This window comes from Babylonia areolata, chromosome 21 (assembly GCF_041734735.1).
Source record: "Babylonia areolata isolate BAREFJ2019XMU chromosome 21, ASM4173473v1, whole genome shotgun sequence".
NCBI classification, from domain to species: Eukaryota; Metazoa; Mollusca; class Gastropoda; order Neogastropoda; family Buccinidae; genus Babylonia; species Babylonia areolata.
This window is the reverse complement of record NC_134896.1, coordinates 30,507,348-30,519,847: the sequence shown is the minus strand read 5'-3', so window position 1 is coordinate 30,519,847 and position 12,500 is coordinate 30,507,348. Positions and strand designations below refer to the sequence as shown.

At 46.2% G+C, this 12,500-nt stretch overlaps 1 protein-coding gene across 1 annotated transcript in view; it reads right to left on the bottom strand.

Moving 5' to 3' along the window:
• The window catches only part of LOC143296728 (uncharacterized), a 239,560-nt gene that overhangs the window by 136,828 nt on the left and 90,232 nt on the right, over positions 1 to 12,500 (bottom strand). The window contains exon 3 of the mRNA XM_076608786.1: positions 2,801 to 3,666. The gene's annotated coding sequence lies outside the window, so the exon portion shown is untranslated. The remainder of the gene's footprint in view (positions 1 to 2,800; positions 3,667 to 12,500) is intronic.

Below are 12,500 nucleotides of genomic sequence, written 5' to 3'. Positions count from 1 at the left end.
TTGTGTATGTATACATGCTTTTTCTGTGTGTAAACATGTGAGAGAGAGAGAGAGAGAGTCAATAAAGTGTGCGTGAAGTAGTTTGTGAGTGTCTGTGTCTGTGTAAATGCTTGTGTGTGTGTGTTGTGTGTTGTGTGTGTGTGTGTGTGTGTGTGTGTCTGCCTGTCTGTGTCTGTCTGTCTATGTCTGTGTGTGCTTTGAATTTGTCATTTTAAACTTTTGATCTTATTTTACATTTTTGTTCATATGAACAAGGAAGGAAACTTTCCACAGCCAAATATCTCACCCCCTCCTCAAACACACGCTGAGAGGACGAGGTAGAAGAGGAGGAGGAGGGGTCTGGGTGAGTGGGGGGGGGGGGCGATAAAAAGGAGAAAGAGAAGAGATAAGCTGAGAGAACGACAAAGACTGAAAGTGAGTCACCAGGAAAAAAAAGTAAGGGGGAGAGACAGAGACAGAGAAACCCAGAAGACGGAAAGCCTGAAAGAGAGAGAGAAAGGTAGGTAGGCAGACAGTATAAATGTCCATTCAACTGAACATGACCTCTTTGGGCTTGCTTATAGCTTTTTTTTTTTCCTTTTTTTCCTTTTTTTGCAAGGCCACATAACTCATCGTCCCAAGATTTATGACACAATTACCAAATTCCCAACACGCGATTAATCTCCACCACCATCAGCATCACCACCACCACCCCTTCCCCCGTCCCCCATGTGTACAGTGAGATTGCAATTAATTAATCAGCACATTCCAGGGAACGATCACCCCCACCCCTCCACACACACACACACACACACACACACACACACACACCCTCCCCCACCTTCACCCTAGCGATTGACAAGGAATGCCAGACAGCCGACCACACACACAGAGATAATAACGGGGATGCCTCACACACCACCCCTCCTCCACTCACACCCACACCCCCACAACACCTCTCATCCCCGGCCCGGACCACGTCATCCCCCCCCCCCCCTTGCCCCCTCCACCCCTCCCACCCCACTCCCCGTCCCCCTCCACCCCAACCCCCCCCTCAATCCCCTCGGGCGCGGGTACCGACACGTGACAGATTTATGCAGATCTGAGGGAAGCGCTAGACTGACGATGATGATTGGGTCATGTGTCAGGGGCAGGCTAACTGCCCCCTGGTGGGGGAACAGCCCGAAAGGTATGGTATGAATATATTATTACTGTTGGAGAGGCCTGGGAAGAGGGAGATAATCTATGGCCTGTTTCACGGGCCGGATCACTTTGTAGAAGGAGGTCAGCCTCTTCCCAGTCTGAAGGCAAGTCTTGTTTGTAATGGCTTCCTGTTTTTGGGGTTGTTGTTTTTTTGTTTTGTTGTTTTGTTTTTTTTGTTCTTGTTTTGGTTTTTGACTCACTTGTGTAAACAAAGTGAGTCTATGTTTTAACCCGGTGTTCGGTTGTCTCTGTGTGTGTGTGTGTGTGACCGTGTGTCTGTGTGTCCGTGGTAAACTTTAACATTGACATTTTCTCTGCAACTACTTTGTCAGTTGACACCAAATTTGGCATAAAAATAGGAAAAATTCAGTTCTTTCCAGTCATCTTGTTTAAAACAATATTACACCTCTGGGATGGGCACAACAAAATAAAGAATGAAGCCTAATTATATGCAAACTGCATTTACTGTTATATTTATTTTTTTTTTTTATTCTCTAAACTTGGCACTTTGATCTGATATTCTGACCCAACAACTAGAACAGTCATTATTATCATTTTTTTGTTCAAACAGGAACTTCTTTTGCTAAGCATGGAAGTTTTATTTATTTTGCAAACGTTTTGGTGCAGATAGTAAAAAAGGGAAATTACTCTGTAATTAATGCTAGGGGAGTTAATTTGCTTTAAACTGATCTTTCTCATCTTAAACATTACATTTTGAAATTATACTCAATACATAAAAAGCTTGGATTTTTTTTTTTAAGTGTATCACAAGTGAGTCTTGAAGGCCTTGCCTCTCTTGTTCTTTCTTGAAATGTTTTTATCTTTGAAATTTCAGTCGTTGTTTCTAAGTCGTTAATAAGACGGGTGCAGTAGCAGAGTGATTAAAGCGTTGGACTTTCATCTGTGGGTCCTGGGTTCGAATCTCGGTTACGGCGCCTGGGTGGAGATTTATTTTTGTTTTCTGATCTCCCAGGTCAACATAATGTGCAGACCTGCTTGTGCCTGAACCCCCTTCGTGTGTATACGCGAGCAGAAGATCAAATACTCACGTTAAAGATCCTGTAATACGTGTCAGCGTTCGGTGGGTTATGGAAGCAAGAGCATACCCGGCATGCACACCCCCGAAAACGGAGTATGGCTGCATACATGGCGCGGGTAAAATAAAACGGTCGTACACGTAAAATCACACTCGTGTACATACGAGTGAATGTGGGAGTTGCAGCCCACGAATGAAGAAGTAACATTTCCGTGGTTTTATTATGAGGTCATGATCTCTTTTTTTTTTTTGTGTGTTTCTTTCTTTGTTTAAAACGTCACAGCCCTATAAACTGGTCATGCAGCGTAAACAATGAACATCAAGAATAAGATACTCACAAGAAGTCATCTTTGTTTGGTTGTATGCATACAGACACACAGACACACACAGACATACAGACACATACAGACACACAGACACACACAGACATACAGACACATACAAACACACAGACACACACAGACATACAAACACACACACACACACACACACACACACACACACACACACACACACACACACACACACGTGACAACAACAACAACAACAACAAGAGGATAGAAAGGAACTAGTTTTCCTTACCTTTGAGCATAATCACTCCATTCTGACGGTGTGTTCCAGAACCAACGAAATCGATGAAATCGGTTTGGACTCATCAAGTATTCCAGTCCTCTTGCAGACACTGTGAAATGCAGAAAAGTGTCGGGAAAGCTTGGTGCAGTCCGCAATGGGACGGAAAGGAATGTCAACACCACCAGAAACTATGAAGAATGTTGGAGACCATTTACTAAAAAAAAATCTGCTTTCCTTAAGAAAGATGAGATGTTCCCATTATTTTTTCTTGGGGGAAAATGATCAAATACAAGATGGTGCAAATTCTAATCTTTCCTTTCTTTTGAAGCGTAAATCTCACTTCGAAAATTGCAACTGATACATATATACAATAGACATTCTTGTTGACGGGGTTTTGACGAAAGTTCCGCTTTTGTATGTTAAACGTTTAATTGTATATGACAATGTCAATAGTGGCGGTGGTTTTTGGTGATGGGAATGGTTACTGAACGTTGGTAGCAGCAGTAAAGGATACCAGTGCTATGATCGTCTGATGTCGGTGTCTTCAAATCCCAGTGAGCCTTTAAAAAAAAAAAACAGTTTAATCACTCCTTCTTCAATGTCACCCCAATCTTTCCCCATAATATTTTTTGTTAAAAAAACTGCTTTCTACCAACCCACACGAGAGTTTTCAACAGAAGGACATTTCACTTTTTATTGATAACTTAAACGTAAAAAAAAAAACCCGCTGATGTTCACAAATTATTGAGAAGTGTTGCGGGGTATCGCAGAATCTGTGAAGTGTTGGTTTGATGGTTCGGATCTTTTTTTGAGTTGTGTGGTCTTGACAGCACGGTCAGGGCGATATTCCAGCTCTCTGGTAACAATCGGCACATCTGTAAAAGACAGAAAAAAAGAAAGAAACCATGAGGTTCTGATAAGGGCGAAAGGAACACGTGTGGGTTGTTTGTTTGTGTGTGTGCATGTGTGTGTGTTGTGTGGTATGTGTGTGTGTGTGTGTGTGTGTGTGTGTGGTGTGTGTGTGTGTGTTGTGTGTGTGTGTGTGTGTGTGTGTGTGCGAGTGTGTGTGTGTGTGTATCTGTGTCTGTGTGTGTGTCTGTGTGAGTACGCGTGCGCACGTGAATATGAGTTAGTGATTTAGTGTGTGAGTTTGTAACTGTGTGTGTGTGTGTGTGTGTGTGTGTGTGTGTGTGTGTTTCTGTCTGTCTGTCTGTCTGTCTCAGACGTACCTACAGACGTTCGTACCTGTGGTAAGGTCTGAGAAACACATTGTGGACATAAAAAATGCGAACAGGTCGAACACATAAAACGGATAAATGGAAGCAGCAGACGTATTTCTGGGAACATGAAAACCTTTCAGACATATTCCTGCAAGTTTTACATGGGGATAGTGAACGCTGAAACGTCTAGTGGGGCAATCCACTCCTCGGGCAGCGGATTGTGGCAGTAGACCACACACACACACGCGCGCGCGCGCGCACGCACACACACACAGGCACACACACACACACACACACACACACACAGACCACACACATATACAAGCACGTATGCCTACACAGACACACTAACACACACACAAACACACACACACACACACACACACACACACACACACACACACACACACACTTGCGTGCACACGCACACTCACACGTTCGCAAACATACACACACGCACACACAAACCCACGCTTGCGCGCACACGCACACACGCACACACACGCATGAGTGCGTGTGCACGAACACATATCCAGACACGCTCACACATACACACACGCGCGTGCGTGCACATACATATGCACACATACACGCGTGCACGCACACAAACACACACACACACACATACACACCCAAGTAGATACATACACGCACACATACGCACACAGTAGCCAATGGACTCAATCCTTCTATCCTTCCTTTTTATATATATATGGCGGACTTGTAAATTCAATTTGCCACGGGCAGATCGCTTAATCTTGTTTCTAGGAGGTTCTTTACGTGAGCTGAATAGCATGGTATGTACAGGGTATATCGCCTCAACCCAAGGACTAGCACTAGCCAGCCACATCACCCACTCAATGCCTAGTCTGAAAGGATGGATGTCGACAGCACAAAATTTGGGGGTAGTTCGTGATTCGATCTGCTGCCATGGGATCTCACCCGGTACACAAGACAGACATGTCGTTCCCCCCTCTTGGTGCAGCCTGTCTTCTTCTTCTTCTGCGTTCACTCGTATGCACACGAGTGGGCTTTTACGTGCATGACCGTTTTTACCCCGCCATGTAGGCAGCCATACTCCGTTTTCGGGGGTGTGCATGCTGGGTATGTTCTTGTTTCCATAACCCACCGAACGCTGACATGGATTACAGGATCTTTAACGTGCGTATTTGATCTTCTGCTTGCATATACACACGAAGGGGGTTCAGGCACTAACAGGTCTGCACATAAGTTGACCTGGAAGATCGTTAAAAATCTCCACCCTTTACCCACCAGGCGCCGTCACCGTGATTCGAACCCGGGACCATCAGATTGACAGTCCAACGCTTTAACCACTCGGCTATTGCGCCCGTCGGCGCAGCCTGTCTATGTTCGTGAGTGTGTGTTGGAGAGATTTTGACGAACAGAGATAGCATCAGCTGGTGAGATCGATGATACGCATACTTATATAGCACCTACCCTCGGTCAGAAACCAAGCTGAAAGCTCTTTACAAACACGGAGTCATTTACACAACAGGCTGTCTACCTGAGTAGAGCCGACGGGACAGATGCCATGTGGGCGCTCGTCATTCGTTTCCTGCTGTGTCATTCAATCAGGTTTCAGGCAAGTACACATTACTTTCTCATACAGACATGTAACATTTCACCTGTATGACCTTTTCGTTCGTTTACTCCGCAATTTAGGCAGCCATACTCCGTTTTCCGTGTGCATGCTGGGTATGTTCTTGTTGCCATACGCCACCGAACGCTGACATGGATTGCAGGATCTTTAACGTGCGTGTTTGATCTTCTGCGTGTGTATACACACGAAGGGGGTTCAGGCACTGACAGGTCTGCACTGCACATAAGTTGACCTTGGAAAAAAAAATCTCCACCCTTTGCCCACCATGCGCGGTAACCGAGACCGAGATTCGAACCCGGAACCCTCAGATTGAAAGTCCAACGCTTTAACCACTCAGCTATTTCGCCCGTCGTGAGTGTGTGTTAGGGAGAGTCAGAGGAACAGAGCATCAGCAAGGTGAGAGTAAGTGAGAAGTGAGGGTGTGGAGGCAAGTCTTTTCACCTTGCTGTTCCAACCTCAAGTACATGGGTCACAATGGCCGCCTCAAAACGGACATTAACATAGCCCCCTGTCCAGCCATTAAGGGCGAAAAAATTGAGAGACACTAATGCCCTGATCTGCAGGCGGTTCCACTTCAAAGGCCTGTCCGGAGTGCCTCATATAGATCCGCCAGGTTTTAAGCTTACGCCGCAAGCAAGACTGCAGGGCTGCAGAACGCAAACAATGCTCCGAGAAAAGAACCTTCTCTGTGTCTCCTGGATACACACACACAAACATACGATCTTGCACACACACACACACACACACACACACACACACACACACACACACACACACACACACACACACACACAAACATGCGCACAGACAAAGAGACAGACACAGACATACACAACACACACACAAATACGCACACACGGATGGACATAGGGAGTGAGAGACAGACAGACAGAGACAGAGGGGCAGAAACAGAGAGAGACAGAGAGCATGTGTATGTGCGTGAGAGAGAGAGAGAGAGAGAGAGAGAGTTATATGTCAGCATGAGTGTGACTGTTTGTGTTTTATGTGTAAGCAAATGTGTGAATGTCTATCCTGAAAGGACTTTAAAAATAGTCAGATCTTCATATCCATTGAAATATAAAAAAAAAGAAAAAAAAAAGAAAAAAAGAACAACAACACATAAACGTTCATATTTTAGCCTCACCCCCTTACGAACTGACCTTCCCCACCCCTTTACAAATCTCTCTCCACCTCCTCCACCAAACCCAAGCATTTCACAGGAAGCTGAGACCCGTGTTTTGCCCGGGGCCACAAGCAACAGTGAGTGAGAGAGATCAGATCGATCAGCAATATTCCACCCGGCGCTGCTATCGATCAGACAGCGCGCCATACATGTTGGGAGTTTTCAGGTAGCAGCCAGAGCCTTTGATCTATTCAGACCGTCTCTGGCTCCCTAGGATTCTGGAAAGACGGGGGGAAAGAAGTTGTTTAAACATGGCCATTAGCGTTTTCTGTGGGAGGAGGTGGGTTTGCGTTCCTTTGATCTTTTGAGGAATGGAAATGAAGGAGTAATAAGGAGTAATATGTAAGAGAGAGAGAGAGAGAGAGAGTGTGTGTGTGTGTGTGTGTATGAGAGTCTTGTTTTTTTTGTGTGTCTCCTCTTTCTGTTGGTGTTGATTTCCGTGTTGGAGTTTCTCTCTGTCTCTCTGTCTCTGTCTCTGTCTCTCTCTCTCTCTCTCTCTCTCTCTCTCACGCACATGCATATGCTCACACAAAAGCATGCATTCACAAACGCACACACACTCGCAAATATGCATGTGCAATCCCACACACTCAAACGTGCACACACACACACTCCTGGAAACACACACACACACACACACACACACACACACACACACACACACACACACACACACACACAAACCCAATTACCTCCATCACAGTAACCCTTCAAACACACACACACACACACACACACACACACACACACACACACACACAAAATTAAAAAAAAAATTAAAATAAAAAAAAAATAAATAAAAAATACAATTACCTCCATCACAATAAACCAAACACACACACACACACATGCACGCACGCACGCACACACACACACACACACACACACACAAACGTCTCCCCTTCTCCCTCCATCCGAACCCTCCCTGCAAAAACAGTCACCCACACCTCCTCACCGGCATATCTTCATCCCCTCTATTACCCCATCTCCTACACTCACGCAAACAACAAACACGCACACGCCAACTTTAATACGCCCATCCCGACATCTATATTCCCACCATACAACACGCCTACCTGCAACATTTACGCACAGCAACACACTTGTCCACGCCCACCTCAATACCCTCACCCTCACCCACCTACTCTCATCCCCTCTATTTCCCCATCTCCTACACCCACGCAAACAACGAACACATACACGCCCACCTCAATGTGCTCACCCCAACTGTCTCTACTCCCACCATATACGCTTACCTGCACAATTTACACAAGCAACACACGTGTCCATGCCCACCTCAATACGCTCACCCACACACCTCCACACACCACCTACCCTCAACCCCTCTATTACCTCATCTCCTACACTCACGCAAACAACAAACATGTACACACCCACTTCAATACTTCAATCCCAATATGTCTATTCCCACCATACACGCTTACCTGCACAATTTTCGCACAGCAACACACGTGTCCACGCCCACCTCAATACCCTCACCCTCACCCACCTACCCTCATCCCCTCTATTACCCCATCTCCTACACCCACGCAAACAACGAACACATACACGCCCACCTCAATGTGCTCACCCCAACTGTCTCTACTCCCACCATATACGCTTACCTGCACAATTTACGCACAGCAACACACGTGTCCATGCCCACCTCAAGACGCTTACCCCCCTCACCCACATCCACCTACCCTCAACCCCTATATTACCTCATCCCCTACACTCACGCAAACAACAAACATGCACACGCCCACTTCATTTGCTCATCCCAGCATCTCTGCTCCCACCATACACGCTCACCGGCACAATTTACACAAGCAACACACGTGTCCATGCCCACCTCAATACGCTCACCCCCACACCTCCACACCCCACCTACCCTCAACCCCTCTATTACCTCATCTCCTACACTCACGCAAACAACAAACATGTACACACCCACTTCAATACTTCAATCCCAATATGTCTATTCCCACCAAACACGCTTACCTGTACCATTTACGCACAGCAACACACGTGTCCAATCCCACATACACCCCACACCCACACCACCTACCCTCATCTTCTCCACCCACGCAAACAACTAACACACGCCCGCTTCAACACGCTCATCCCAACATCTCCACTCCCACCACACACGCTTACCTGCACAATTTACGCACAGCAACACACGTGTCCATGCCCACCTCGATACGCTCACCCCCACACCCACACCCACACTCACCTACCCTCACACCCTCTATTAACCCCATCTCATACACTCACGCAAACAACGAACACGCACACGCCCACTTCAATACGCCCATCCCAACATCTATATTCCCACTATACAACATGCTTATGTGTCAACGCCCACTTCAACACGCTCGCCCACACCTCCACCAACCTACCCTCATCACAGTGGCCCCATCTCCAACACTCAGGCAAAAACAGACATGTACACGCCCACTTCAATACTTCAATCCCAACATGTCTATTCCCACCAAACACGCTTACCTGTACCATTTACGCACAGCAACGCACGTGTCCACGCCCACTTCAATAATAAACTCATCCAAACATTTATATTCGTATCATACACGCTTACCTGAACAATTTACACACAACAACAGTCTCCACACCCATTTGAATACATCCCAACATCTATATTCCCACCATACACGCTTACCCTACTAATTCACACACAGCCACACGTGTTTCCACGCCCACCTCAATACAATCATCCCAGCATCTCTATTCCCACCCGTACACACTTACCTGTTACCATTTACGCACAGCATCACTGTGGACAGCAACGATCACCTCGGCCTGGATGCTGATGCTGAGCCGTGTGCAGAGAGGGACAACAGAGGGACAGGGATGGAGATCATACCACACACTATCTATTGATTGTGTTATTCATTCTGCACACTGGGCCTGATGCAGTCTTTAAGTACATGCCCTGCAGTTCTTTGGATCTTTATATTCTTCTTCCATCTCTGTCTGTTTGTCTGTCTGTCAACCACTCTGTGTGTGTGTGTGTGTGTGTGTGTGTGTGTGTGTGTGTGTGTGTGTGTGTGTCTGTCTGTCTGTCTGTCTGTCTGTCTGTCTCTGTCTCTCTCTATCTCTCTGTTTTTCTCTCTTAATTTTGATGTTTGTTCTTGTGTGTGTGTGTGTGTGTGTGTGTGTGTGTGTGTGTGTGTGTGTGTGTGTGTGTGTGTGTGTGTGAGGAAATTGACAATTTGAAAGTGTATTGGCATTGGCATTCTACAGTTCTAGAACAGAGAGAAAGAGGGAGAGACAGAGACAGAAACAAATACATAGGAGACAGAGACAGAAACAGAGATAGAGACAGAGAGACAGAGATGCAGAGAGTGAAGCAAAGAGAGACAGAGAGGGAGTGGAGAGAGAGAGAAGGGGGGCGGGAGGGGGTCTCAGAATCGCGCATTTTTCCAAACCCCGATGAAAGAAATTACGGACATTAAATGCAAACACCACAAACACGTAAAAGAATAAATGAAAAGTGCAGGCAGGCATGCTTTCAGAAGTTTGCAGAGCAAAACACATATGGAATGTTAACATTTTAGATTTTTATTTCAGGAATTCTATTTTGCCAATGTTTGAAGAAAACACACACACACACACACACACACACACACACACACACACACACACACACACACACACACGCACACACACACACGCACACACACACCAAACACGCACACACACATACATATATGCACGCACGCACGAATGCATACATAACACACACACATACACACGCGCGCGCGCGCGCGCGCGCACGCACGCACGCACGCACACACACACATACACACATGACACATGCACGAATGCACACACACAAACAAACACACGCACACACACACACACACACACACACACACACACACACACACACACACACACACACACAATTCCGCATACTCGTGTCCATTGCTTGAAATTTGGTTTGTTGTTCTTGGAAGCAAGCTTCGTATCAGAGACAATAATCATGTTTCTAATCTAGATTTGTTTATTTTATAATCTTATTAATTTGTGTGTAAGCACCTCGTGGCTTCTCAAATGACATTTCTTTAGTTATGTATAGAGCTTATGATTTCAGCTGAAAGACTAAAACCCAGACCACAAAATCTATTCGTGAGTGAGTGGGGTGGGGGTGGTGGGGCGTGGGAGAAAAACTTGGTTGCTGTATAACCCAAACCATGTATGAGGAATCTTCAGAACTTAGTGAGCAGGCGATTTACCCATTTTGTCACTAACTCTGTGTGTGTGTGTGTGTGTGTGTGTGTGTGTGTGTGTGTGTCTGTGCGTCTGTGAATCTATGTCTGTGTGTGTATGCATATCTTCATATGTATGTGTATATATGTGTATTTTTGCTATTCATATGTGTGTGTGTGTGTGTGTGTGTTAGTATGTGTGTTTGTACGGCAATTGGTGAGTTCAAGGGAGGGTGGTGGTGGCACAAGATGGTTCCACACACACACACACACACACACACACACACACACACACACACACAAAGTTTTCATTGTGCTGTTTCTTCGATACCCCCAGAAAGCTACAAGTTCCACAATGACCGTAAAACAGACACAAACATTTACACCATGCAGGCAGCAGCCCCGGCACTAATGCCCTGAATCAGCAGGACGGCCCGCACTTCAAAGGCTTACCTACACAGCAGCGATATGGATCCGGCAGCAGTTTGTGCTTGGGCGAGAAGACTCCCAGGAATGAACTGTCTCTACATGCATTTTACTGCACACACACACACACACACACACACACACAAATATGTGATCACAAGTATACACACAGGGACACACAGGCAAACAAATAACATCCAGATGAAGAGAGACAGACAGAGACAGAAGGAGAGACAGAGAAACAGAGAGAGACACACAGGGACAGAGACAGAGAGAGACACACAGGGACAGAGACAGAGAAACAGAGAGAGACACACAGGGACAGAGACAGAGAAACAGAGAGAGACACACAGAGAGACAGAGACAGAGAAACAGAGAGAGACACACAGGGACAGAGACAGAGAAACAGAGAGAGACACACAGGGACAGAGACAGAGAAACAGAGAGAGACACACAGGGACAGAGACAGAGAAACAGAGAGACACACACACAGAGACAGAGACAAAGGCAGAGAGACAGAGAGAGAAACTCCAACACGGAAATCGACATCAAACAGAAAGAGAAGACACAAACAAACCAAGATTCTCATACACACACGCACACTTACATATTACTCCTTCATTTCCATTCCTCAAAAGATCAAAGGAACGCAAACCCACCTCTTCCCACAGAGACACTCTAATGGCCATGTTTTAAGCATTTTCTTTCCCCTCCTCCGCAGACTCCTAGAGAGCCGGAGACGGTCTGAATAGATCAAAGGCTCTGGCCGCTACCTGAAAACTCCCAACATGTATGGCGCGCTGTCTGATCGATAGCAGCGCCGGGTGGAATATTGCTGATCGATCTGATCTCTCTCACTCACTGTTGCTTGTGGCCCCCGGGCAAAACACGGGTCTCAGCTTCCTGTGAAATGCTTGGGTTTGGTGGAGGAGGTGGAGAGAGATTTGTAGAGGAGTGGAGAGGTTTATGAAATTGGGATGTATAATTATGGGGACGGGTGTGGGGTTGAAGGTTTGGTCAAAAATGT